This window comes from Elephas maximus, chromosome 19, assembly GCF_024166365.1.
Source record: "Elephas maximus indicus isolate mEleMax1 chromosome 19, mEleMax1 primary haplotype, whole genome shotgun sequence".
Classification (NCBI taxonomy): Eukaryota; Metazoa; Chordata; class Mammalia; order Proboscidea; family Elephantidae; genus Elephas; species Elephas maximus.
Genome location: NC_064837.1, coordinates 23,096,607 through 23,122,110, shown reverse-complemented (window position 1 = coordinate 23,122,110; position 25,504 = coordinate 23,096,607). Strand labels below are relative to the sequence as shown.

Here is a 25,504-nt window from a genome sequence, read left to right as displayed (position 1 = left end):
AAATTTACAAAGAGGTTCCTGATTTTGGCTGGAGATCCATGTCCTTCAGGAAGAAGGATCCATACGTTGCAGAAGCAAAGACACTCAGAAGAGATGAATATAATTTAAATTGTAATGCAATAAAAACCACTCAAATTCATAGTGAAGGGGGAGGCTTTGAAAAATAAACAAATTAACAAAATTCACCTGGATAAACTCAGTTTTTGTCTTCAATCACAGACACTAATCCTTCTGAGAACCTATGAATATAAGAAATACGCCCATAGATAAACAGGTAAAACTTAAGTTTCAATAACAGCAAGGTAAGTTTGCCGGCTCTGTGTTTCTCCAACCGAGCTGAGCTACTTACACGAAGCCAGTGACAATAAACTCAAGGAAGGGACTTTAGCAGAGTTAATCCCTAACAACTATCAGGATTTCCTTTAATCACCATTTGAGGGTGCTCCCTTTTTCTACAAGCACCTTGTTGTTGCTGATTAAGGCAGTCCCAAGTATGAAAGATGGTGAAGACAGCCTTAATGGACACGGATGTAATACAGCTCCAAAAACCTACTCCTAGATTTTTTTTTTTTTTTTTTTTTTTGCGGTTTACTGCATCGGATGCCACACAAGAAAGGGCTCCTTTTTTCTTCTCTGTGCATTTTACTATGCGACCGACATGGACACATCAGTAAAAGGAGATAAGAGTCCTGAATCTCCTTACTCTGCTGCAGGAGTGAGATGACGGAAAGGCAGGAGAATTAGAAAATAAACTGACTGGATGTGGAAATCTTACTTCCCATTCCCTACCCCCTTTTCTTACAAGGTTAAGTCGGCTAAAGTCAGGGTTGCGTTACAAAAAGCACACACACACACACACACACACACACACACACACCTTGCGCCCAGGAAGGGAGGTGAGGTTCGCTCCGCGGCACTCGGTGGGGCTCCGGGCTCCACCCCGCCCGCCTAGGGCAGCTCAGCCCTCCTCGCCCCCGCCCCAGGAAGATGGATGAGACCGGGGTTCTAGTGGCCCTGGCAGGGGGAGGGGGAGGCGGCAGCTCCGGGTGCCAGGCTCTGCGAGCTCAGCACTCTGCGGTGCGCCTACACCCCCTCCCCCAGCCGGCTGCCGCACGCTCCCCTTCGCCTCCACCGGAAGCCAGCCCCGCCCCCTCAACTCCAGACCAGCCCCCCGCGAGCCCCCTCCCGTCTGCACAGCCAATGGCAAGACAGGGAGCCAGCAGAGAGACTCGCCAAGCAGCCAACTGGGGAGGCCCACTGGGAGGTCAGCCGCCGGGGATAGGCCAGCTACCCACCGCCCCGGCCCCGCCGCGGCTCCTCTTTGTTAGTGCTGCCCACATCTCTGCGGGCCCCCACCCCAAAGCCCAGAGCCCTGAGCCAAGCATCCCACAGAGGAGCCAGGTGATGGCGCCCCCGTCTCCCCGCTCGCTCTCTGCCGGGGTACTGGGAGTGAGCCCTATCCGGTTAGTACCTCCCCAAGTGCCTCAGACTTCCCCCAGCAACTGCTACCAGGAGACACTGACAGTAAAAAGATGCTCTCCAGGCCTCTCTCTGCCTTCCTTTTTTAGACTAATCAGTTGCACTCCCTCATAACCATGGACAGATGTAGGTTTGCATATTAGATCCTTCACACATCAATCTTTCCAGTCAGAAACTCCTGCTTCCCGCGACGGAGAAATTAAAGGGATGGGGGGTCATGTGGGGAAGGTATGTGTCTGTCTGGAAGTTGGTGAGGTGGGAGAGGAAGGAATATATCAAATCATCTGCAAAGACAAAACAACCCCACAGTTGGCTCCAACCAGGCTCCGATACAAGACATCCACAACCAATTAAACCTAGGACAGTCACTCACTTAGCAGGTTTCAACACAACTAGAAAGCAAACGCCTAAGTCTTATTTAAACTATATACCTAATATTAGAAAAAACTCTCAGGATGGGCAGGCCACAACATAAATGGCAGGCTGTATCCACATTTCAATCACCAATGCCAATTTAGGGCATAAAGCTGCTGGGACAGAATACGCTAAAGCTTGCAGGATATTTTCTTTGGCATAGTGGGGAAGCAAAACACGGGGCTAAATTAAGAAAAACAAAACCGGTGTGAAGAAAGGCAAACTATTACCTAGGTGGTCATTTTTTGTCCATAGAGCTCTTGCAATTCCAAGATGGTAAATATTTACATCACATTCTATAACCACACTTAGTTCCCCAACAACTACTATAATAATACGACATAAAACCACTTCATATTCAAGTAGCTCCTTCTTAGGTGGGGCTCAAACCATTTCATATACATAACCTCAGTCTTCCTGGAAAATGGAAAAGGAGCTGTATGACATGCCCATTTTAAAAGCCAGTTCATTTTTCTAACCCAAATTAAAAGACACTGGCTTAAACTGACTTACAGAAGAACTGCACTGGTGTCTCACAGGCTAGCTTTTATGAAGTTCCGCGTTGAAAAAGCAAATGTGAAATTTTTCATTAGATTATGCCTGTAAAGTCTGCCAGATTAGTTAGAAACTAAGTCCAGCCCCCTCTCCACCTTCCCCTGACCTGAAACAAAAACTTCCCTGAGCACTAGAACAGTTGTAACTCTCCTCCATATAACCTAGCAATTCTCTGGCATTTTCCATATTGAAATAACTAAACAATACTTCAAGAGGCTACTGCTTAAAATGGCTACCTTAAAAGGTTACTTCTGATGTCAAAGGGAAACCTGCATCAATATGTTCCTTCAAACTCTAGCTTTCTTGATAAAGGCAACTTTTTTTTCTTGTTAAGTATTAAAAAGAAACTAAAAATTAAATCCTCCCAAGATCAACATGTGCCAATTAATTTGCCAAGGCATAGGAGGAAAAAAAGCTTATCCGTCTCGCCATTATTATCACAAATGTTCTTCATAACTGGGTATTTCAGACAAAACTTCTAATATTCTCTTCTAAGATATAAACAAGGAACTCTTAGGGAAATTCAGCTGCCTTAACTGAATATTTAAAAAGTCAAATTCATCTTGCCAAAAGTCTCTATATCCAAGAAACCACAAAATGATCTTAATTATTTAATAAAAGATCACAGGAGAGCCCCAAAATATTTCCTTCTAAAGAGAAATTCAAGTCTAGCTTCTTTTCATGTCCCTCAAATTTCTTTTTTTTTTTTTTTAAATCATATTACCATTACCCTAACAGAGACCGTTATACCACCGTTTCTGTGGGGGTAACTGTAACTTCTTCCCAGTCTCCCACAGTCTGCATTCCACAGCTTTCTTCCAGTGCTCTTCTCCTTAAGGACTACAGCAACAGTTCAATTTATTGCACATTCACCAGATGCAAAGCCCCATGCCAAGAAATGTACATTACCTTTTTACTGTCATAATAAACCTATGAAATAGGTATTTCCTCCATTTTTGCAGATGAAGACACTGAGGTCCAGAGGGGCTGAACAATCTGCAGTGATCTGCTTGCTCACTGTGCATCATGTTGGTCTAGTTCTACTTTTCTTGCCTTGACTGTGCTGTTACAACCATGCCATTTAACACCTACCCATTCTTCAAGGCCTAGCTCAAATTCCACCTCCCTTGTGCAGCCTTCTTTGATGCTGTCACCAATGATTCCTTTTCTGAATCACTACCACACAATTTAAGGAACCCTGGTGGTGCAAACGGTTAAGTGCTCCGCAGCTAACCTAAAGGTTGGCGGTTTGAACCCACCTAGGGGCTCCGAGAGAGGAAGGCCTGGTGATCTACTTCCACAAAGATCACAGCCAAAAAAACCCTACAGGGCAGTTCTACTCTGTTACATGGGGTCACTACAAGTCGAACTGACTCGACCGCACCTAACAACAACAACCATACAATTTAGTACTAGTTTTATATTTATCTCTGCATTTTCTCCCTTGCCAATTTTATACAGTAAGGTATACACAGTAAGGTCTTCAATAAATACTTAGACCAGTAAACTTTATAGCAAAACAATGGTCTAAACCAATTAAATGGTACAAGTTCTCATAATAGACACCAAAGCTAAAGCTATTAATAACTTTCTTCATTCATTTCCAAGATAAAATAAATAATCAAGTTCTAACTATGCCACTCCTGTCTAAGTACTTATTCACTCTACACTTCAACAGTATTGTGGAAAAACTGACAGGAGGGCCTTCAAGAAGGCTAGCAATGTAGTTTCTTGATCTGGGAGTTAGTTAAAATAGGTATGTTCAATTTGTGAAAATTCATTAAGCTGTACACTTGTGATATATGCACTTTTCCATATGTATATCATGTTGCAATTAAAAGTTTAAAATAGCAAGTTTCAGACTGTACTATAAAATAATCACATCTGTTTTTTAAGTACATATGAATACTATATACGTCTGTAGGGTCAAGAAAACATCTGGAAGTATACATACCAATTTGTCAACAGTGGTTACCTCTGAGAGAAAAATCGGAGGAGAAAGGCAGAATGAAACATTTTTTAAAATATACATATTTGTTTTGTTTGATTAAAAAAAAGTATTAATTTTGTAATTTTTAATTACATTAGCTGAGCAACAGAATTAGATTATTTTCTTCTTTTTTCATAGTTTCTAAACCTTCTATGTTGACCATGTCTTGCTTTTAATAATCAGAAAAAGACGTTAGAACATAAACATAAACACATCAGCTCTCAGAAATAAAGGGAAAAGATTAGTGGGCTGGATTGAAAACTAGTTTAGTAACATCCACCTAGTCTGATCACTGTTTGTACCTCAATATTTCTTTGAGTACCCCCTTTGGATTGAATTGTGTCCCCCAAAACTGTGCACTGTAAATCGTAACCTCTGCCTGTGGTTATAATCCCATTTGTGAATGGACTGTGTTTGTTATGTTAATGAGGCAGGATTAGGTTGTGTCTATGGGGATTAGGTTATGTGTATTATGTTAATGAGACAGGATTAGGGTATATTTTGAGTCAGTTTCTTTTGAGATAGAAAAGATATTAAACAAGCAATTAAGAGAGGCAGAGGTGGGGGAAGATAGATGCCAAGCCACATGAAGATCACCCAAGAGCAGAAGCTCAGAGAGACAAGGACCTTCCTCTAAACTGACCCAGAGAGAAAGCCTTCCACTAGAGCCTAGAGCAGGCACCCTGAATTCAGACTTCTGGGCTCCTAAAAATCAAGAAAATAAATTTCTATTTGTTAAAGCCACCCATCTATGGTATTTTTGTTACAGCAGCACTAGATAACTAAGACAGTACCCTATTTTCCAAATTTCCTGAATAACATTTATAACAAGAAAAAAAAGTGACTTCGATATTCAATTTACTCCAATCTAAATAAATACAGTCTTTAGTAGAAATGAAAACAAAAACGAACCAGTAACAATGATCTAACCTGAATGGAAACCTAACACTCTTAAAAGAAAGGCATTTCCCCCATAAAGACCTGCTACAAGCCATATGAGAATTCAAAAGCTCATGACACAGAGCACAATGACTTTGACAAAGAAACATTATTTACTAGACTTAAAGAGAACAGCAAATCTGAAAAAACAAATGTGATAGTTAAAAAAAAAAGTCAATGCTTTGAACTATTATTTCAATGTAGCAAGATGTTCTTTAACAGTTCTTTTTTTACAAAAAACTGGCTGTACTTTCTCTTTCAGACACTAGAGCAAAGCATAAAATCCATTCACTGTATCTTTCAGATTTCACTTCATTCATTCATTCACTCACATCACCAAATATTTATTGTGTTCCTATATGCCAGGGGGAGCCCTGGTGGCACAGTAGGCGCAGCAGTTAACTGTCAGCTGCTAGCCAAAAGGTCAGCGTCGCTATGAGTTGGAACTGACTCGACAGCAACAGGTTTGGTTTTTGGTTTATATGCCAGGAACTCTATCAGACCCCAGAGATAAAAAGATTAACATGATACAGTCCCTGTCTTTAAGGTACCTAGTCTAGACATATCAGTTTTTTGTTTTTTTTTTTTTAAATAACGGAATGCGTAACAGTAGAGAACTGAGTGTTTGGGGCCAGAGATTAAGGAGAGGCAGGAGAATTCCTGGCAGAGGGAGGAAAAACATGTGTCCATATCACAATTCACACTACACAAACCAGCCTATCCAAACTGGTTTATTCACCTACTAGCAATATTCCTCATCTTAATCTAAATGGAAATAACCTCTACCTGGATGTTATTTTTAAACTATTATCTATAGAAAGAGAGGTATTATCTGGTGATGAAGATTTGCTAAAATACCTAGTTGGCTAGGTTTTAAAATAAATTGGACAGTTTAAAAAGCATGGAGGTAACAAATATAATTGGAGGTAAGACTGCTTACATTTTAAAATTTAAAATTCTCAGTTGAAATCAGGATAAATTATGCCAGGCCCCACCAAAATGAGTGTGTCAAGGGTAAATGGATTAGTAAAAGTTCCCTAAATGTGCTCTTATACAAATTAAGTTTCCCAAATTAGGAAATAGAGTACTCTGACAATTAGCCTTCAGTGATGACTTTGAAAAAAACTTCTGTAAAGAGACATCTTGGTTGGCAAATCATCTCCACACCTAAATAATTCAAGCCTCCACAGGAAAGACTAAGACTATAACTGATAAACCAGAATTAAGGCTCAAAGTCACCATAAGGTCAACGGAAACACTGGTGTGGTACAATTTTCCACAATCCTCAAAATAATTGTTGCATCTCTTACTATGGTTTGTGATGTTACAGTTGGGGGAGCAGTGGGGGAGAGGAGAGGAGTTAGAGAGAAGGGACAAGTTGTTAATTTATACTGATAGGGCAGCACATGGTAGAAAAAGTAAAGGCCAATACCCTGAAAAAGTTTTACACACATACACAAAATGAGATAGCAAACTTGTGAATCAAGCATGAGTTGGCATCTTTAAATGCAGAGCCAATTCTATTCCAGTGCCAAAGCCAATGGCTTCTCCTGTAGATAAAATGGCACAGTTCCTGAAAAAGCCCTGGACGCTGTTTCCCCACAATCCTATAATCTGTCAGGAGATAGAAAACAAAAAGGCGGCTATGCCAGCCAGAAAAAGCAAATTATAACCAACATAGAGCCAACACTTTACTTCAGACAGAAGGAGCTTTTCTATGCGTCTTTGGAAGGAGAGAGACAAAAGCAGCTTACCATTACTCAAATAACCAAGGCAAATAAACAATTTAACCAAATACCATCTTGGATTAGCATTTGATGCAATAGCCTGCTTTCTCACTTCTTAATCATAGTCTTAAAGATTTGTAACATTTATGAAAAAGAGTTAATGGCCACAATATACAAAATGCTGTTACAAGGCAATACGAAAAAGACTAATAACCAAAGGAACAGAATACGCATGAACTAGCAGTCACAGAATGTATTTTGGCCAAATGCTTACAGTCAAAAAATACATACAGTCAATATTATTAGGTAATGGTTGAAAGTTGTTTCACTGAACAGTCTTAAATGCCAGCTTCCAGAGAAACCCTGACTACTCTGAATAAAAAAAAGCTAAGGATGCCCACCATAAGCAATACATTCCTAAAAAATATTTAGGATAGGAGCTTTGTGAAGTATCTGCTCTAGGAAGAAGATCAGTAATAGAATGGATACACCCAGAAACCCAGGGCCATCGAGTCGATTCCGACTCATAGAGACCCTACAGGACGGATACAGGTAAACTGCAAATCAAATTCAAAGGAACTAAAATAAGGATATAAGATGACTCTTTATCCATCAACATAAAAGAATTGAAGCCAATACCTGAGTCAACAATGAACAAGACAGATGATGGAAGCAAATAATGAAGTCTTAATAAAACCACAGTGGTAAAACATCTCCAAGAAAGTAAGCTTACTCAACTGTCCTTGCCATGGAAGCAGGCCATTCAGAGACCCCTTTTGCAGTCACTACATGTAAAAGAAAGCAAATACAATTAACGCCTCGGGGACAGCAAAAGCAAGTATAGTCTTCCCATCAAAGAGGAAAAGAAACCTAAGCTTTTTACTTGTCCTTGACACAAAGAGGTAATGGATTCTGGGAGAATTTAAATTCCAGAAAAAAGATTAAATTCCAACCCAGGTAAAGCTAAGAACTTCATGTCATTTTGTTCTAAAATTAGCACTACACAGGCCCCACTGAAAACAATACACAAGATCCCAATTGATCTGTCAGCAGGGTGAAGTTCTAAGCACTCTAAGCAGGTCAGCAGACTATCACTTAACCATTTCGGTCTTCCCTTATCAGTTTTAAACATCAAAAGAACCACATTCCAATTTTCCTCTATTGTTAATGCCACTTTTGAGGCTGAGAAAAATTTAGTTCAGCAGATTCAAATTTCAAGCATTTTCTAAGTGCATTATACGTAATGATGCCACCGAGTCTATATTTAGACTCAGGTGTGGAACAAGGAGTGCTAGTTTTGCCAGAAATGGCACGTCCCTCTTCAAGCCTAATTGCAACCATCACCTAATCCTGCATTAAAGTGTCTGTATGGTGTCACCTATAATAAATTAAAATGCTTTTTCAATACTTTTTGTGAGTAGTTCTATTGATTGGTTGTGATGCTTTAAATGTAGACTATAAATCACCCCATCCGATCATTCCTTTAAACATTTAACATTGTAACTGCCATGGTGTTGTGTGCCATCAAGCCAATTTTGACTCACTGCGACCCCGTGTGACAAAGCAGAACTGCCCTATAGGGTTACCTAGGCTGAAATGTTTACAGGAGCAGATGACCGGGTCTATTCTCCCAAGGAGCCTTTCCATTAGCAGCTAAGTGCTTAACCATCACACCACCAGGGCTTCTGTAACTGCGATAAAAAACTCATTGCCATCGAGTCGATTCTAACTCATTGTGACCCTATAGGACAGAGTAGAACTGCCCTGCAGGATTTCAAGAGAGCAGAGCAGCTGGTGTATTTGAACTGCCCATCTTTTGGTTAGCAGCTGAGCTCTTAACCACTGGGCAACCAGGGCTCCGTAACTGCCACAGGATGACATTTATACCCTTGACATGAATCTGCTAAGGTGACATTACGATAAACCTTTCAGAAATAAACGTTATAATAAAGAGTCATTTCATTATTGTTAAATTCCAGAAATTAGGGTAGCAATATGTTTTCCCAAATTCTCAGCTACTGTTTCCCTCAAATGTTGCTATTGTTGTTGTTGCTGTTAGGAGCCTTAGAGCTGCTTCCAACTTACAGTGCCCCATGCACAACAGAACGAAACACTACACGGTCCTGCACCACCCTCATAATTGTTATGCTTGAGCCCCCCATTGCAGCCACTGTGTCAATCCATCTGGTTAAGAGTCTTCCTCTTTTTTGCTGACCTTCTACATCAACAAGCACGATGTCCTTCTCCAGGGACGTGGTCTCTCCTGACTCTCCTGATATGTCCAAAGTACGTGAGATGAAGTTTCCCCATCTTTGCTTCTAAGGAGCATCCTAGCTGCACTTCTTTCGAAAGAGATGTTTGTTCTTCATGGTATACTGAGTGCTTTTCACCAATGACATAATTCAAACGAGTCAATTATTCCTCAGTCTTTATTCACTGTCCAGCTTTCGCATGCATGTGAGGTGACTAAAAATATCACGGTTTGGATCAGGCACACCTTAGTCTTTAAAGTGACATCTTTGCTTTTTAACACTTTAAAGAGGACTTCTGCAGCACATTTGCCCAATGCAAAATGTCACTTGATTCTGGACTGCTGCTTCCATTGGTGTTGATTATGGATCCAAGTAAAATGGAAACCTTGATAACTTCAACATTTTCTCGGTTTATCATAATGTTGCTTACTGGACCAGTTGTGAGGATTTTTGTTTTCTTTACTTTGAGGTATAATCCATACTGAAGGCTGTAGTCTTTGATCTTCATCAGTAAATGCTTCACGTCCTCTTTACTTCCAGCAAGCAAGGGTGTATCATCTGCATAACGCAGGTTGTTAATGAGTCTTCCTCCAATCCTGACACCCAGCTCTTCTTCAGATAGTCCAGTTTCTATTATTATTTGCTCAGCTTACAGATTGAAGAAATACGGTGAAAAAATGCAACCCTGATACACACCTTTTCTGATTTTAAACCACACAGTATCCCCTTGTTCTGTTAGAACAAATGCCTCCTAGTCTATGTACAGGTTCCTCATGAGCACAATTAAGTGTTCTGGAATTCCTATTCTTCACAATGTTATCCATAATTTGTTATGATCCACATAGTCGAATGCCTTTGCATAGTCAATAAAACACAGGTAAACACCTTTCTAGTACTCTCTGCTTTCAGCCAGGATCCACCTGACATCAGCAATGGTATCCCTCACTCCACGTCTTCTGAATCTGACTTGAGTTTCTGGCAGCGGCAGTTCCCTGTCAATGTACTGCTGCAGCTGTTGTTTAACAATCTTCAGCAAAATTTTACTTGCATGTGATATTAACAGTATTGTTCACTTATTTCCGCAATCTGCTGGATCGCCTTTCTTTGGAATGGGCACAAATATGGATCTCTTCCAGTCAGTTGGCCAGGTAGCTGTCTTCCAAATTTCTTCGCACAGATGAGTGAGCACTTCCAGCGCTGCATCCGTTTGCTGAGGGACATGTTGTTGAGGGACATGGTATCATGTCCCTCAAATAGTATTTATAAAAATATATCACCTTTCTCAGAAGGAATTTAAGGCCTCTAACAGACGGCATGTTGTTAATTTTCACAACATCCCAGTCAGAACTATTATTTAGCATTTATATCACACTTTAACTTGCAAAAGTGTTTTACAATTATTTTCATTAGTAGTCATGCCTCACAACCACCCACTGAGCTAAACTGGTCCTGTTATTCTCATTTGACAACTGAGAAAACTGATGTATAGTAAGTTCAAGGTCAAGCCAGTTTGCTTTTCCAAGGCCAGGGACCCAACTCATCTAATTCACTCACCAGTGTATCTGCATTACTCATCCAGTGGCTGTCAGGTCGATTCTGACTCGTGGCAACCCCAGGTATCACAGAGTAGGACTGCACTCCGTAAGGTTTTCAAAGCTGTGACCTTCTGGAAGCAGCTCACCAGGACCTTCTTCCAGGGCACCTCTGGGTGGGTTCCAACCACCAACCTTTTGGTTAGTAGTCAAGCACTTAACCGTTTGTGCCTCCCAGGGACTCCATATTACTCACAAGCCTAGTTAAAGTACTTTTTTAGAGAGCAGAAATTCACCTAAAATGATGGTACAAAAACATTAAGAGATTTTAACACTTCAGTAAAAATACATGACCTTATTGAATGCAAATAGGTAAGAATTTAGTAACAACACAAGAACTTTTCAAAGAAAGTGGTTTCCAAAACCTCCACCATGATCATACAAAAAGGAAAAAATGGTTAAATGCTTCGTCATCTTATTTTTCCCCTCAACCTACTATAATCAGACTTCTCTCCCCACCATTCCAATGAATGGTTCTAGTCAAAGTGACCAATAAGCTCTAGGTTAGCAAATCCCAAGGACACTTCTCTATAATCTCTCAACAGCATTCAACACAGTTGACGATTCCCTTTCTGAAACACTTTCTCTATGTGGGCTTCCATGACAACACTCTCTTGATTTTCCTCCTATCTTACGTGATGCTCCTTCTTTCTCAGACCTCACTTCTCTAGCCACAAACCATCCCCAGGTGCCCTCCTGACTGGATTACATGACATTAAATGCCATCTACATGTTGATGACTTCCAGCTCTACAATTCCAGTCCAGACTTCTCCCAGAAAGGAACTCCACGCTAATCTATCCAATTGCCTATCTTGTTTCTTCATTTAGCTGTCTAACAGGCATCTCAAACTTGACACAGCCGAGACAGAATTCTTGACAAGTATGTTCTGCCACAGTCTTACTCATCACAATAAACAGCATCACTATCCAACTAGTGGCTCAAGCCAAAATTCTACAAGTAATTCAAGATTCCTCTCTTTGCCTCACTCTCCTCAGCTACTCCCACGCCCTGACAACTTTATTTCCAAAGGAAATGTCCACTTCTCTACAGCTCTTCTACCATTACCCCAGTCCACGTCACCATCAACTCTCATCTGACTGAGTGCAAGAGGCTCATAACTGGTCTCCTTGCCTCCGCTCTTGACCCCCCCACATCCATTTCCATACAGCAACCAGAATATTCTTTTTAACCACAAGTCAACTCATATTATAACAATGATTATATGTCTCCAAAGGAAACAAATCGCCCTAGTTTTCAAACATCAACATCATCTGGCTTCTGCCTTTCTCATCTTGCACCACTCTCCCCTTCAACCACCATGTTTAAATCACATTGCCTTTTCTGTTCCTCCAATACACCAAGTCCACTCCTCCTTGGAAACTCTGCAATAGCTATTTCCTCTGCCTGGAATGCTTGATCTGTTGAACTTCATATGACTGTTTCCTCCTCATGTTTTAGATTTCATTTTAAATGCCATGCCCTCAAAGAGGTATTCCCTGTTCTGCCAATCTAAAGCAGCTATCCACTCATTCTCTATTACATCATTCTATTTTAATTCTCTACATAGCATTTATCACTAAGTGATTTTTTAAAAGTTTTTTGTTGTCTGATTACCCTCACTACAATATAAGCTCCATAAGAGCAGGGACTTTCTCTATCTTGTTTACCAGTGTATTGCTAGTGCCTCACACATACTGGGAACTCAATAAATTTGGCAGACTTTGTTGTGAGATGCTCAAATTAAAAAACATGAAAGAGACAATCCTACCCACGAAGAGCTCAAAATCTAGTTGTGGGTGTGTAATAAAATGTTAGCAGGATAATAAAATGTCAGGGCAGTCCAGGAGCAAGTGTGATTAATTCTGTCTGGGAACTGAGAGGACTTCACAGAAGAAATGAGCTATAAGCTAAATCCTAATGATTAATTTAGGAGATTCACTAGATTATTGGTTAGGTTTGTCTATTTGTTTTGCAGGATATATCCTTGGAGGAAAATAAAACAGACTGAGCAAAAACATAAAGGAGACTATGAAGGAGACTAAAAATAGGAGATAAGAGAAAAATCAAGAGTGGGCAATATCACAGCTTAAAAGATGCACAGTTTAAATAAATTAAGGACTGAAAAGTGTCCACTGGATTTGACAATGAGGTCACTGAGGAGAGCAATTTCAGTCAAGTGATGGGGGCAAAAGCCATATCATAGTACTTGAGGAATAAATAGACTGTGAGAAAGTGAAGAAAACAGGTTGAGGCTACTTTTATAAACAGAAAGAGAGAAACTGAGCAGTAGCTGAGGGAGGGTAGGGTGGGGACAGAGAGAGTTGGGGAAAAGAAAGAAATACTGGAGACAGGAAGATTGAAGATACAGATGCAAGAGGAATAAGTGATGAAACAAGGTCACAGAGGGATGAACACTATAGAGAAGGAAAGAAAGGCCACCATGAATATGGACATAGAGTATCTGTAGGTGTGGAAAAAAGGAGTAAAGGTTTAAGTTCCACTGGATAGTCTTTGAGAGAAAGGTTGGAGAAGAATAACATTAAGGGACTAGAGATCAAGTGGGTTAACAATTTACCAAGAACAGGAAAATATTTAGGTGAGGCATAGGAGCCTAACCAGACAGCCAACAATTCTCTGCTAAGGGGAATGATCTTACTTTAAAGTATCTAAATAAACGTCCTTACTTAGAAACGTGAGATCTGGTGGAAATGAGGAGTGGATGTGGAACAGAAAGAAAAGAGTAGGAACAGGATCCAGAAACACTAGCAAAATAGTTCAAATTGTCTCTCGGGACAAAGCAGTAGCAAAGGGAAGAGGCTGTCTGTCAAGCAGCGGAGAAATGCTATTAATCAATACTGGACCTGGTCCAACTGCCTCATAATTACAGTCAATTTTCTCATTGTCTTCCCAAATCCGAAAACCCACACTCACCTGGAAGCTGAAATACACAACTTCCAGGAATACTTAAGGGTATCTCCTGTCACAGTATTCTGACTGCCCGAGCTTCAGTCCATCACAAAGCAATCCCTGGGTGAACAGACAGCTTGGCTAGACGTGGATGAAATCCAGGTACCCCCCAATTAACTTGATAAATCTCACTATTGAAAACTTTCTCATGCACAAAGTGAAGGACATGTCTTCAGGTGATACAGCAGCATCCTAGGATAGGAAGAAGAGAGTGGGGAAGGAAAGCTGGCAGCAGCATACTTCGCAATATGCAAACTCAACAAATAAAGGAGAAAAGAACTGTCCAAATATCCTTGAAGTTTTCAGAACCAGAACACACAACTCCATTTCAATGTAAAATAAAGAAATTTAAAGGATCTAAATTCAGAGACTTCACTATCTTAACAAAAAAAAAAAAAAAATTTTTTTTTTTTTTTTTTTTTAAGTTACGGTAAAATATATTCAAATGTATTTAGGAAATTACATTTCTGGAATTCTTTAAAGTCTTCCTTCCCTCCACCCAAACATTTTTTTTTTTTAACACAATGAAATTTACTCTTTTTGGTATTCAGTTCTAAGTTTTCATAAGTGCATAGTTATGTAACCACAAACACAAGACACAGGGTAGTTCCACTACCCAAAAAAATTGCCTCATGCTACTCTTTTGCAGTCAAATCCTCCCCCAACCTTAACCCCAGGCAATCACTGATCTGTTCTCAGCTGCCCCCATAATTTTGCATTTTCCAGAATGTCATATAAATGCAATCATTCAGTGTGTAGCCTTTTGAGTTTGGCATCTTTCACTTTCCATAGTGCATGTGATATTCATTCATGCTACTGCATGTATCAACCATTTTCTTTCTATTGCTTGGTAGTATTCCACTGCATGGCTGTACCAGTTTGTTTATCCATTTTCCAGTTGCAGGACATCCAAGTTGCTTCTAGTTTTTGTTGAGAACAAAAAAGCTGCTACAAATATTCACAGACAGGTTTTTGTGTGAAGACAGGTTGTCATTTGCCTATGAGTAGGACTGCTGCATCACATGGGATCAGGGGTGGATTATCAAATAAGCAAGGTAAGCACAGTATGCTTACTAACTAATCTATAGTGAACAATTTCATATTTTTTCACATCAAAGTTTCTGTTTCTAGGTACAGCTGGCATCTGTCTCTCCCAATCCCACAGCACCTTCCTACAGAATCAAAGCCTCTTTTCAAATTTACCATCTCTGACAGTGGCGGATGACTTAGTAAGCAAGGTAAGCAGGGGGTTACTTGTGTTTACTTAATGAATCTGTAGTAAACGATTTCACCTGGGTTTCACTCTGATGTGTTGTGGCACTTGGTGAAACCCATATGAAATTGTTCACTACAGATTAGGAAGCACAAGTAACTCCGTGCTTACCTTGTTTGTATGTTTTTAACTTTATAAGAAACTACCAAAGTATTTTCCAAAATTCCAGCTGTTCCACATTGTCGCCAGCTCTTAATATAATCATTTTTCTTCTTTGGTTGTCATTTTAGCCATTCTAATAGGTATCTCATTATGATTTTAATTTGCATATCTCCAATGACTAAGAGGTTAAGCATATTCTCCTCATGTGCTTTTGTGTCATCTATATAGCTTCTCGAGTAGAGTGTACATTCAAATCTTCCATTTTTTTTTTATTGTTTTTTTTTTCTTCTTTTTGAGTTTGGAGTTCTTTATATATTCTGGATACAAGTCCTATGTCTAACATATGATTTGCAAAAATTTTTTTCCAGTCTGTGCCTTTTCAGTCATTAACAGTATCTTCAGAAGAGCACAAGTTTTTAATTTTGATGAAGTCTGATTTATCATTTTTTTCTTTTTATAGATCTTGCTTTTGGTGTTGTATCAAAGAACTCTTTGTCTAATTCAAAGTAACAAAGATTCTCTCCTGTTCTCTTTGAAATATTTCATAGTTTTAAATTTTACCTTTAGGTCTATGATCTATCAAGTTAATTTTACATAAAGTGTGAGGAATACGTTGAGATTCATTTTTTTGCATATAGATACCCAATTGTTCCAACACTATTTACTGAGAAGCCTATTCTTTCTTCACTGAACTGCCTTTGCACCTGTCAAAAATCAATTATGCATATTTAATAGTATGGGTCTATTTCTGAAACCTGTTCCACTTACTAATCTGTGCCAAAACCACACTGTCTACATTACTGTAGCTTAAGTCTTAATGTCAGGTAATATAAGTCTTCCAACTTTGTTATCCTTTTCAAAACTGTTCTAGCTATTTTAGTCCCTTTACCTTTCCATATAAATTTTAGAATTAGCTTGTCGAAGACTTTTAAAAAACCTTTCCAAAAAGCATCTACTTTTAGGTGGGAGTTAGTTACCTAGGTTTACCTTAGGAAAAGCGATGGGGAGGATTGTGAGGGTTGGGAACCTTCTGTCTATATTTCAAGGCTTTGATTTTTCACTTGTACAGCAGTTCTGAGATTTCCTGCAGTTGTGCAGAAGGGAAGAAAAACGTTTTGTATAAAGGCTGTATTCACATAATTTGGTACGATAAAGCTGAAAACCCAACTTCCCTAAAAGACATGGTGTTTACTCCAAATAGTAAAAATGAAAATGTTAATTTTTTTGTACTTTACAAATAAATAACAGTCCCTCTGCTGCCAGCAATCTTCTCTGGATGCCTCACCTAATTCCTACTCATCCTTCAAGTCTTAGCTTGGACATTCTTCCATCCAGGATTCTTTCTTGATCTCCCAAATATGGGTTAAGAGAAAATATGTTTCCACTGTACCCACAGGTCCTCTATCATCACTCTTAACACATTATATTCTATAACTGACAGTTCACATGTTTGCTTCATCCATCAGGGCATGAACTTTATGTGGGGAGGAACCAACTACACTAGTAATTCCACCTTAGTTCTTAGAGTGGAAAATGCATTATTTGTTTTAAATGATCGATTACTTTGAATGACAGCAAGAGAAGGAGGGGGGAAATGAAAAGAAGATGTCCTACTTTGCAGACATGCTGTAAGAGGAATCCTCCAAAAGGGTAGAAGGTGATAGCAGCTTTTAAAAAGGAGAGATCTTCAATAAATACATGAAGAGATGGAGGGCGAACCTATAGATTAAAAGATAAATAGGATATATATCAAAATCACAATCCGGTATCAAACAGTCAAAAAAACATGAGATAATTCGGGAAATGTAAAAACTGACTAGACATCTAACGATATTAAATGTTTGTGTGTGTTTAAGTCCTCATCTTTTGGAGATATAGAGTATACTGAAATGTTTATTCGTGAAATTATATTATGTCTGGAATTTGCTTCAAAATAATCTGGGGTGGGGTAGTAGGCAGGGGGTACACAGATGAAAACAAGACTGGTCATGAGTTAATAATTATTGTAGCAAAGTGATACAGGTTCAGTACACTGGAGGCTGGTTATAGTTGACAATTACTGTAGCAGAGCGACAGAGGTTTGTTAAGCTATTCTACATATTTTTGAAACCTTCCATAATGAAGCGTTAAATTCCTAAGGAATGGGAGAAAAAGGGAATTATGGAGAGTTAAGCCTTGAACCAAGTTAAGACCCTAGTGATGACTATGACTCCTAGCATTTGACCATCCAATCAAAGCCAGTCATCCTGTTTAATGTTAATATTAAAAATACTTAACTGAAATCTACCAACTTCAGATACTCTTTACATATTTCTTTCTCCCATAAAAGACAACATGACTCTGCTTATATTTCAAAATCATGAACTATAAAAAGCACCTAATTTATACCAAACTGTCCTTCAAAATAGCAATAAGAACATGCATAGCTTTTGCTCACCATCAGGTATATTTATTGCAGTGTATTCAGTTCTTATAAAACTGTGGACAGCAGAAGACTGGACAGAGTTAGGAAGCTTGGATCCCAACTCTGAACTAACCCGGCACCACTGGTTCAAAACTGTCCTGTGTTCTTCAAACCTAACCTTCTGGGGCTCTGGTTCAGAAAAACCACCCAGTCTCTCATTCAATGGAACAGATTCCTTCTTTTTCAATATTTATAATAGAACTGATATTAGAAATGCAGTTTTTCTAAATCTGGTAAACCCACTGAGAATAGGAAAAAAAGGTTACATATGATATGTACACTAATTTCCTCTTACCAAAAATTTTACACAACTACATATGCTTTTATTTTAAGCATGAAAGATATCTTTATTTCCATTTAATTAATACCATTTTTTCCATTAAGATGAGAGGTTTTGTGTTTTATTCTTGTTTACACTCTAAAAACTGCTAATTTAAGGCAAGTATGCAGCACATTAAAAAATGGAAAAATAAGGAAAAGTACTATCACTGTTGAACTTCTTACTATGGAGAAGGCACTTAGTACCATGTTCCCATACTGCCAATCCCTCCAGATGACGTGAATGAATAACATATAACGCCACTTGAGCTTAGAATCACAGGATCATCAAGCCCGGTTTAACTACTACTCATATACTAAGGACTTCTAAATCTATATCTCCACTCTAAACCTTTCTTCTGAATTCAAGGCCCAAACCTCCAATCTAGTATGTTGTTGTTGTTGCTGGTTGCTGTCAAGTCAATTCCAACTCAAGATGACCCCATGTGTGCAGAGTAGATCTGCTCCACCGGGTTTTCAAAGCTGTGACCTCTTGGAAGCAGGCCACCAGGCCAGTGGTCCGAGGTGCTTCTGGGTAGGTTGCAATTACCAACCTTTTGGCTAGTAGTCAAGCACTTAATGGTTTGCACCACGCAGGAACTCCTCAAACCTAACTCATTTTTCCTCAAATGTAACATCCTCCTACTCCTGTATTCCCTTCCTTGGTTAATGACATCACCATCTACTTAGCTGCTCAAGCCAGCAATTTCAAATTCATCTTTGACATCTCCTTCTCCCATATCCCACTCCCACCCCCCCACCTCCCGTCGATTATAACATAAAATCAATGAAGAGATCCTTCTGAGTCTGTCTTCTAAAAAGATCTTTAGCCTGTATACAATTCCACCATCACCACTATAACTGAGGTCTTCAATATCTCTCAAATGATTATCACACCACTCTCATAATCAACTAGTCTCCTGTCGCCAATTTCACCTTTTAAATCTAACTTCCACACCGTCAATAGAATTCTTAAACAGTATTCTGAACACGTTTCTTAACCTAGCTTAAATCTCCTCCATAGCTCCCCAGCATCTACAAAAACAACTGGCTCCAACCCATCTTTCACCTCACTTACTGCCACTATGTCCTCATACTCCGTGATACAGCCACATTAAACCACTGGCCCACAGGTCATAATCTTTTATACCTTTGTACCCTTGTGCTTGGACCACCGCTCTCTGTAACCCTCCTTTTTTGCTCAGGCAGCCAAAGTGTATTCATCTTTCAAGGTTCATCAGACTTTTCCTCTAGAAAACCTTCTCCATCCCACCCCACCCCAAACCAAGCAGAACTAATGCTCCCATAGGACTTAGCGCAGATCTCTACAATAGCACTTATCATACTGATTCATAATTATTTATGTAGTGGTCTCCAGTTAAAATGTGAGCTCTTTAAAAATAAGGATTACAAACGGATGGTTATGAGTGAAGGGAGGGGTGGGGATGGAAAAACACTAAGTAGACAATAGATAGGTGGTAACTTTCATGAGGGTAAGATAGTATACAATAGTGGGGAAGCCATGGAAGCATCCAAACTCCCTGAGGGACCGAATTGCTAGGATGAGGGCTGTGGAGACGATGGTCTCAAGGAACATCTAGCTCAACTGGCATAACATAGTTTATAAAGAAAATGTTCTGCATTCTACTTTGGTTAAGTAGTGTCTGGAGTCAAAAGCTCCCACTGGTCTCATCCCATCTGGAGCAAGGAAGAATGAAGAAAACTAAAGACACAAGGGAGAGATTAGTCCAAAGGACTAATGGACTACAACTACCACAGCCTCCACCAGACTGGGTCCAGCACAACTAGATGGTGCTTTCGGATACCACCGACTGCTCTGACAAGATCACAATATAGGGCCCCAGAAAGAGCTGGAGAAAAATGTAGGACAAAATTCTAACTCACAAAAAAAGACCAGACTTGCTGGCCTGACAGAGACTGGAGAAACCCTGAGAGTGTGGCCCCTGGACACCCTATTACCTCAGTAATGAAGTCACTCCTGAGGTTCACCCTTCAGCCAAAGATTAGACAGACCCATAAACAAAATGAGACTAAAGGGGCATACCAACCCAGGGACAAGAACTAGAAGGCAGAAGGGAACAGGAAAGCTGGTAACAGGGAACCCAAGGTTGAGAAGGAACCCAAGGTTGACATGTAGGATTGGTAACTAATGTCACAAAACAATATGTGTACTAATTGTTTATCGAGAAGACAGTTTGTTCATAAAACTTCATCTGAAGTACAATCAATTAAAAAAACAAGGATTACGTCGTTCATATTTTAATTCCTAGTGCCTAGTACAAAACTTGACATACCTAAACCCACTGCCACTGAGTCAATTCCAACTCACGGTGATGCTGCAGTACAGAGTAGATCTGCCCCATAAAGTTTCCAAGGCTTTTAAATCTTTAAGGAAGCGTATTGCCACATCCTTCTCCCGAAGAGTGGCTCGAACCCCCAAACTTTCAATTAGCAGCCAAGTGCTTAACTACTGCGCCACCAAGGCTCCTGCCTGACATACAGCTTAAATGTTTGCTGAATTTAATTGTCAAAGGGATCAACCTCGACATTTTCCAATGAGGCCACAAAGTCCAGAACACTTAGAAGATTCAAGCCTAGTTACGGCTTACTGGTGAAAAGAAAAGACACTATAGAAATTCATGCTTACATTATTTCCAGTTTTTTCTTATTTTTCCCCCACTGGCTTCAGGGTTAGTTCCCAGAAAATCAGTAACTAAGTCTTCTGAATCACTCTTTAAATGACCTATATTCGCCCATGAAATAGTATTACTTAGCGCCGTAAACAAACCACCATTTTATAACTGAGCTAATCGAATCTGATTATTATTTATTTAAATGCACGTTTAATAAAGAAAACTTAGCATTTTTCCTGGTTAGTTGTATTCCTTTTCACTCTAAGCCACAGAGCTCTGACAGGGACATAAACAAGACCATGAGAGGCAGTGAAAAGACAGAAATAGATATTAAACACTTCTCTGGCTCATGAAGCATTCCACCTCTCACCAAGAGTACAGTGACTTCACACTTGTCTCCCATCTGGTCAACTGTAAAGCTTCACCCCTTCCCCTGGCCACTTTGCTTCTCACACCCACTCTCACTTCACAAGTTTATTAGGTTAGAACCATCTTTTTAAAGCTGCTATATTTTAGGAGTTCAAACCCAAGTGTTAGGCTCATATCTCTTCTGAAAATGTTCCAAGCTTCCTGTTCTGCTTTGCTGCGTTATACAATGTTACTCTGCCAAAGTGTTAGCTCATTTCCTCCCCTGCTTATCCCGATATGGTGGTACACATCAGTAAAGCCCTCTCCATTTTCAGGCTTTACAGTCTGCTTGGAATGCCCTATCTTCCTTGTCTATCTGGTGAAGGCCTTTAATGCAGGTTCGACATTTGTTGTTGTTGTTAGGTCCCGTGGAGTCAATTCCAACTCACAGAGACCCTAAAGGACAGAGTAGAACTGCCCCACAGGGTTTTCCAAGAAGTGGCTGGTGGATTCAAACTGCTGACCTTTCTGATTAGCAGTCCAATTCTTAACCACTACGCCTCCAGGGCCTTTAATGCAGGTTCAACATAGGATGCGTTTTTGGACAACATCTGCACTTCCATTCAACTCTCATAACAAGTTGTACCTCCCGCCAGCAGAGCACTTACTGCACTTCACCAATTCTAAAACACACATTTTAACACCTTTGAAAACAGAATACATCTTAAAATCAATGGCATGGCACTTATAGGAGCAGTTCTTTATTACGTAAAATAATCGTGAGCCTTACAAACACTGGTACCACAGATGTGCTGAAAAAACGTATTACGTTCTATTATAATTGCATATTTCTGTCTCCTCCACTAGACAGTGAACTCCCAGAGGGCAGGGGCCATGTCATAATCATCTCTGACCAGCAAAAATTTGAGAACAAAGAGTGTATTCAACAATAGTAACAACTAACATTTAGCATTTAAAGTATCTGATACTGGTCTTAGCACTTTGTATGTGTTAACACATTTAACCCTCACAACAACCCCATGAAGTACTTCATTTCATAGACGAGAAAACTGAGCCACAGGGATGTTAAGTAAGCTCAGTTCAAGGGTATACAGTAAAGTTTCAGAAGATTCAAAGCCATGTTTGTCGATTATGATTCATGATTATCATTTTTCCATTCAACAAATATTTAATGACTACTGTGCTGAACACTGGTAAACAAATCGTGGTCCTCCAGAGGCTACTCTGAACAATAGGTCCGTTCTTGAATCCTTTTCCCTCCAAAGGCCTGAACCAACCTACAAATTCACTTGCTACTCTTTAATTTTCCTTTTTAATATTTTCCCAGACAGCCCTCCTTTAAAGTTGTTAGCACCCTGTCAGGAACCACACTCCCTCCTCCAAAAAAAGTGTGCTCTATTATTAATTGAGTGCTGTGAAAATATCACAAAGGAATGGGCTACAAGATCATAAGGTCCTTAAGAAACAAAGATTCTGTTTCCGAGCACATATTCCCAGTAAAAAATAGATGGGGTAAAACACCATAATTTTGTTTTTAAACAGAATGTTTTAAAAAGTTTTCCCTGAGTCATGAGACGTGTTTTAAGGAAAAGGATTCATTTTATCAGAATAAAAATGAGCTAATAAATTTTATTCCTTTTGTTTTAGCCTTTGCTGTGTCAGGGATTTCAGGGAAGTCCTTACATCCCCATAGCTCATCTCTTCACTTTGGGCAAATTGCTCACACAAAAGGGAATCAAGGCACTGGCCACCTCTTTCCCCTTCCCCAGGGGAAGAGCTCCTTATCTGGTAACTATCATAAAAGTAACCCCAAATAGGAAAAAGAATAGAGAAGGGAAGGGCAGGACATTCTCATCATGGCTGAACAAACCTCTATCATTTTAACATAACATAGATGGCATTTATGGACTTGTTTGAACTGATGAAAATTTTCAATAAAGGAGGAAATGCATTACCAAAATTAAAAATAAAGGTCCAATTGTTAAAAATAAAATAAGATGCTAGGCTCAGTCCAACATCTTATACCTCTACTTCATTTTCATGTGGTAGTCAAAAACAATTAATTTGTATTCTGGTATTATCTATGACAATAGTGGCAAATGCTTTCTCTTTTTTAGCTAACCTTTAAAAAAGAACAATCAATTTTATGGGCAGAGGATTTACTAGGAGAGCCAAGGGAAAACAGCGCAAAGTTAAAAATGATAAATCACCCTGCATTTCCAGGAAAGAGAGGTAAAACATGTTTTACCAGATACAGAAGCTAAAGACAACTAAGGTTCGTTTCCCCCATTCCTAGAAAATAAATCATTCTTATCTGGGAATCTTCAAGGATCTAGTACAGCCACTCTCTACCTTTGCTCAGCTGAAAGACAAATCACTCAACAATTTCCCAGAAAATCCAAAAGGCCTCTCCATTTCGAGTTCTCAATTCTCAGAGCCAGTAAAATCTGAAGCATCTGTCTCTTTCCATCCTTTTGAAAGGTGTTTGTACCTCTTTCAAAAGCTGTGGCTAGAAAGCCACTCTCTCTCTGAAAGCACATGGTTTAACTCTGTCGCCTTTTTTCTATCCTAAACAACAACAAAAAAGCCCCAGCAGTGCTCCTCCACTGTCTCATGGAAGAACCTGCCACCCTTGGGCTCCTGTGCAGCTGCTTCTAACTGTCTCTGAGACAGTCCAGCCTGGAGATTCCACCAGCAGGGTAACAAAAAGTGGGGCTAAAAAGCTGCTGTATGCTTCTCTAACCTCCAAAATAAAGACCTAGCCCTGATGCAATCAGAGGCTCCTTTGCAGAGGAAAACTTTTTCCAATTTAAAAATAACAAATTACATTTGCACACCCCTCAATGAGCAGCCCTCCCAGCTTGTCTCAAATTTGTTCTCTCGACTCATAATAAAGCACGTTAGTGCCAACTGTATCACAGCGAAACCCGAGTGAGCTATGTTCAGAAAGCATTTAACATATTAGGCCCTCCGTCCTCTATTTCCTCCCACTTGGGTGAGGAGCTACACACCACTTGTAAAAATGCCAGAGTATGGTATTCTTCCTACACAAGTCTGATCATTAATTTATCACATCACAGAATAAACTGGTATTTCTGCACATGAGCTGCTGTGCCTATGTATGTTAAAAAAAAAAAAACCTATGTGCCTATTGTAGTTTTAGAAACAATATGCTCTGCCTTGACAAAGAAATCTATTAATAAAGGAAAGATCTAAAGCCAGTAATATTGTCGGTGATGTATTCACATCGACAAAGTACTTACAATTTACAGTCTTCATAAACAAGTTCAATCATATAATGATGCATCCAATAACCCAATGAAGTACATCTTCCAGAGGCTCAGAAAGGTTAAGTGGGACTTGCCCAAGGTTATCTACCGGCTTGCCAGGGGTGAACTTGAGTTCGAACCTGTCTGACTCTGAAGTCCGCAGCTCTTTTCCCTAGGTACCTCCTAGCTCTAAACAGAGGGCTCTCGACTCCCATCATCTATCCGAGTAGCCAATTACTCCCAGCGACCGGCCCTTCCTTGCCCAGTTGAGTTGGCTTCTTCAGCCCCAGCAGGGCTTTCATCCTCCATACCCCTCCCCCCCGCCACCATTCTCTGAAAGAAGCGGAAAGGGAGAGGCAACCAAAAGCTCCTGGGGGAAGGAACGATGACAACGGGGGAGCGTGGGACACTGCCCCTCCCGTGGGCTCCTGCGCTCCGCAGCGCGCACCGCCTGCCGTCGACCAAGCTGTCCAGCTCCGAGGCCGGGGGTCTGGCCGCCCGTGTCCCAAATTCTCCCATCATCACCTCAAACTGTCCCTCCCCCACGCCCCTTCGCCCACGGCAGGCAGAGCCCACCCGCCAAGCCGGTTATCCTTCACCCGGCCACCTGCTTCCCTCCCGCCGCCCACCCGCCTTCCACCACCACTCACTGTCGGTGACTGGGCCCGGCCCTCATGGCTGCTCCGCTGCCGCCCGCCACCGCCGCCGCCACCGCCACCGCTGCTCCACGCCCCGGCCCCTCAGTCACCGCCGCCGCCGTCGGGACGCGCCGGGAGCCGCTCTCGCGCTTGCGCAGCCCGGAGCGTCGGGGCCCTCTCCGGCCTCACGCGCCTGCGCAGGCCGCGCCGGAGGCGTCCTCCTCAGTGCCTGATGCCCTGGATGCCTGTGTCTCAGGTGGTCATGGCCGCTTGGCGTCGAGGACTTGTCAGACCTAGAGGCTTTGGCGGCTGCCCTAGTGTCTGAAGCCTCTGGAGTATCTCTCCTAGGTCACTAAACTCTCGGACCGCGCTGTCCATAAGGAGCTATAGACTGAATAGCACTTCGAGGACTTGGATCTCGCTGCATTTAATGGTCTGAATTCAGATGCTCTAAGGCGATCACTGATAATACATTTGGGTTTCTTTCAAGAAGACGATCA

The 25,504-nt window shown here is 40.5% G+C and overlaps 1 protein-coding gene across 5 annotated transcripts in view; it reads right to left on the bottom strand.

The window, feature by feature from the left end:
* Positions 1-25,128, bottom strand: part of LOC126061954 (protein FAM222B) — an 89,793-nt gene extending 64,665 nt beyond the window's left edge. The window contains exons 1-2 of one of the 5 annotated variants that reach the window (XM_049858858.1): positions 25,017-25,128; positions 16,907-17,011 (exon numbers count right to left, since the gene is read on the bottom strand). The gene's annotated coding sequence lies outside the window, so the exon portion shown is untranslated. Of the gene's footprint in view, positions 1-877; positions 1,117-16,906; positions 17,012-24,360; positions 24,909-25,016 lie in introns of those variants that run through there. The other 4 variants (XM_049858857.1, XM_049858863.1, XM_049858861.1 and 1 more) reach the window with 4 other exon arrangements.
* Positions 25,129-25,504: the final 376 nt, after the last annotated feature.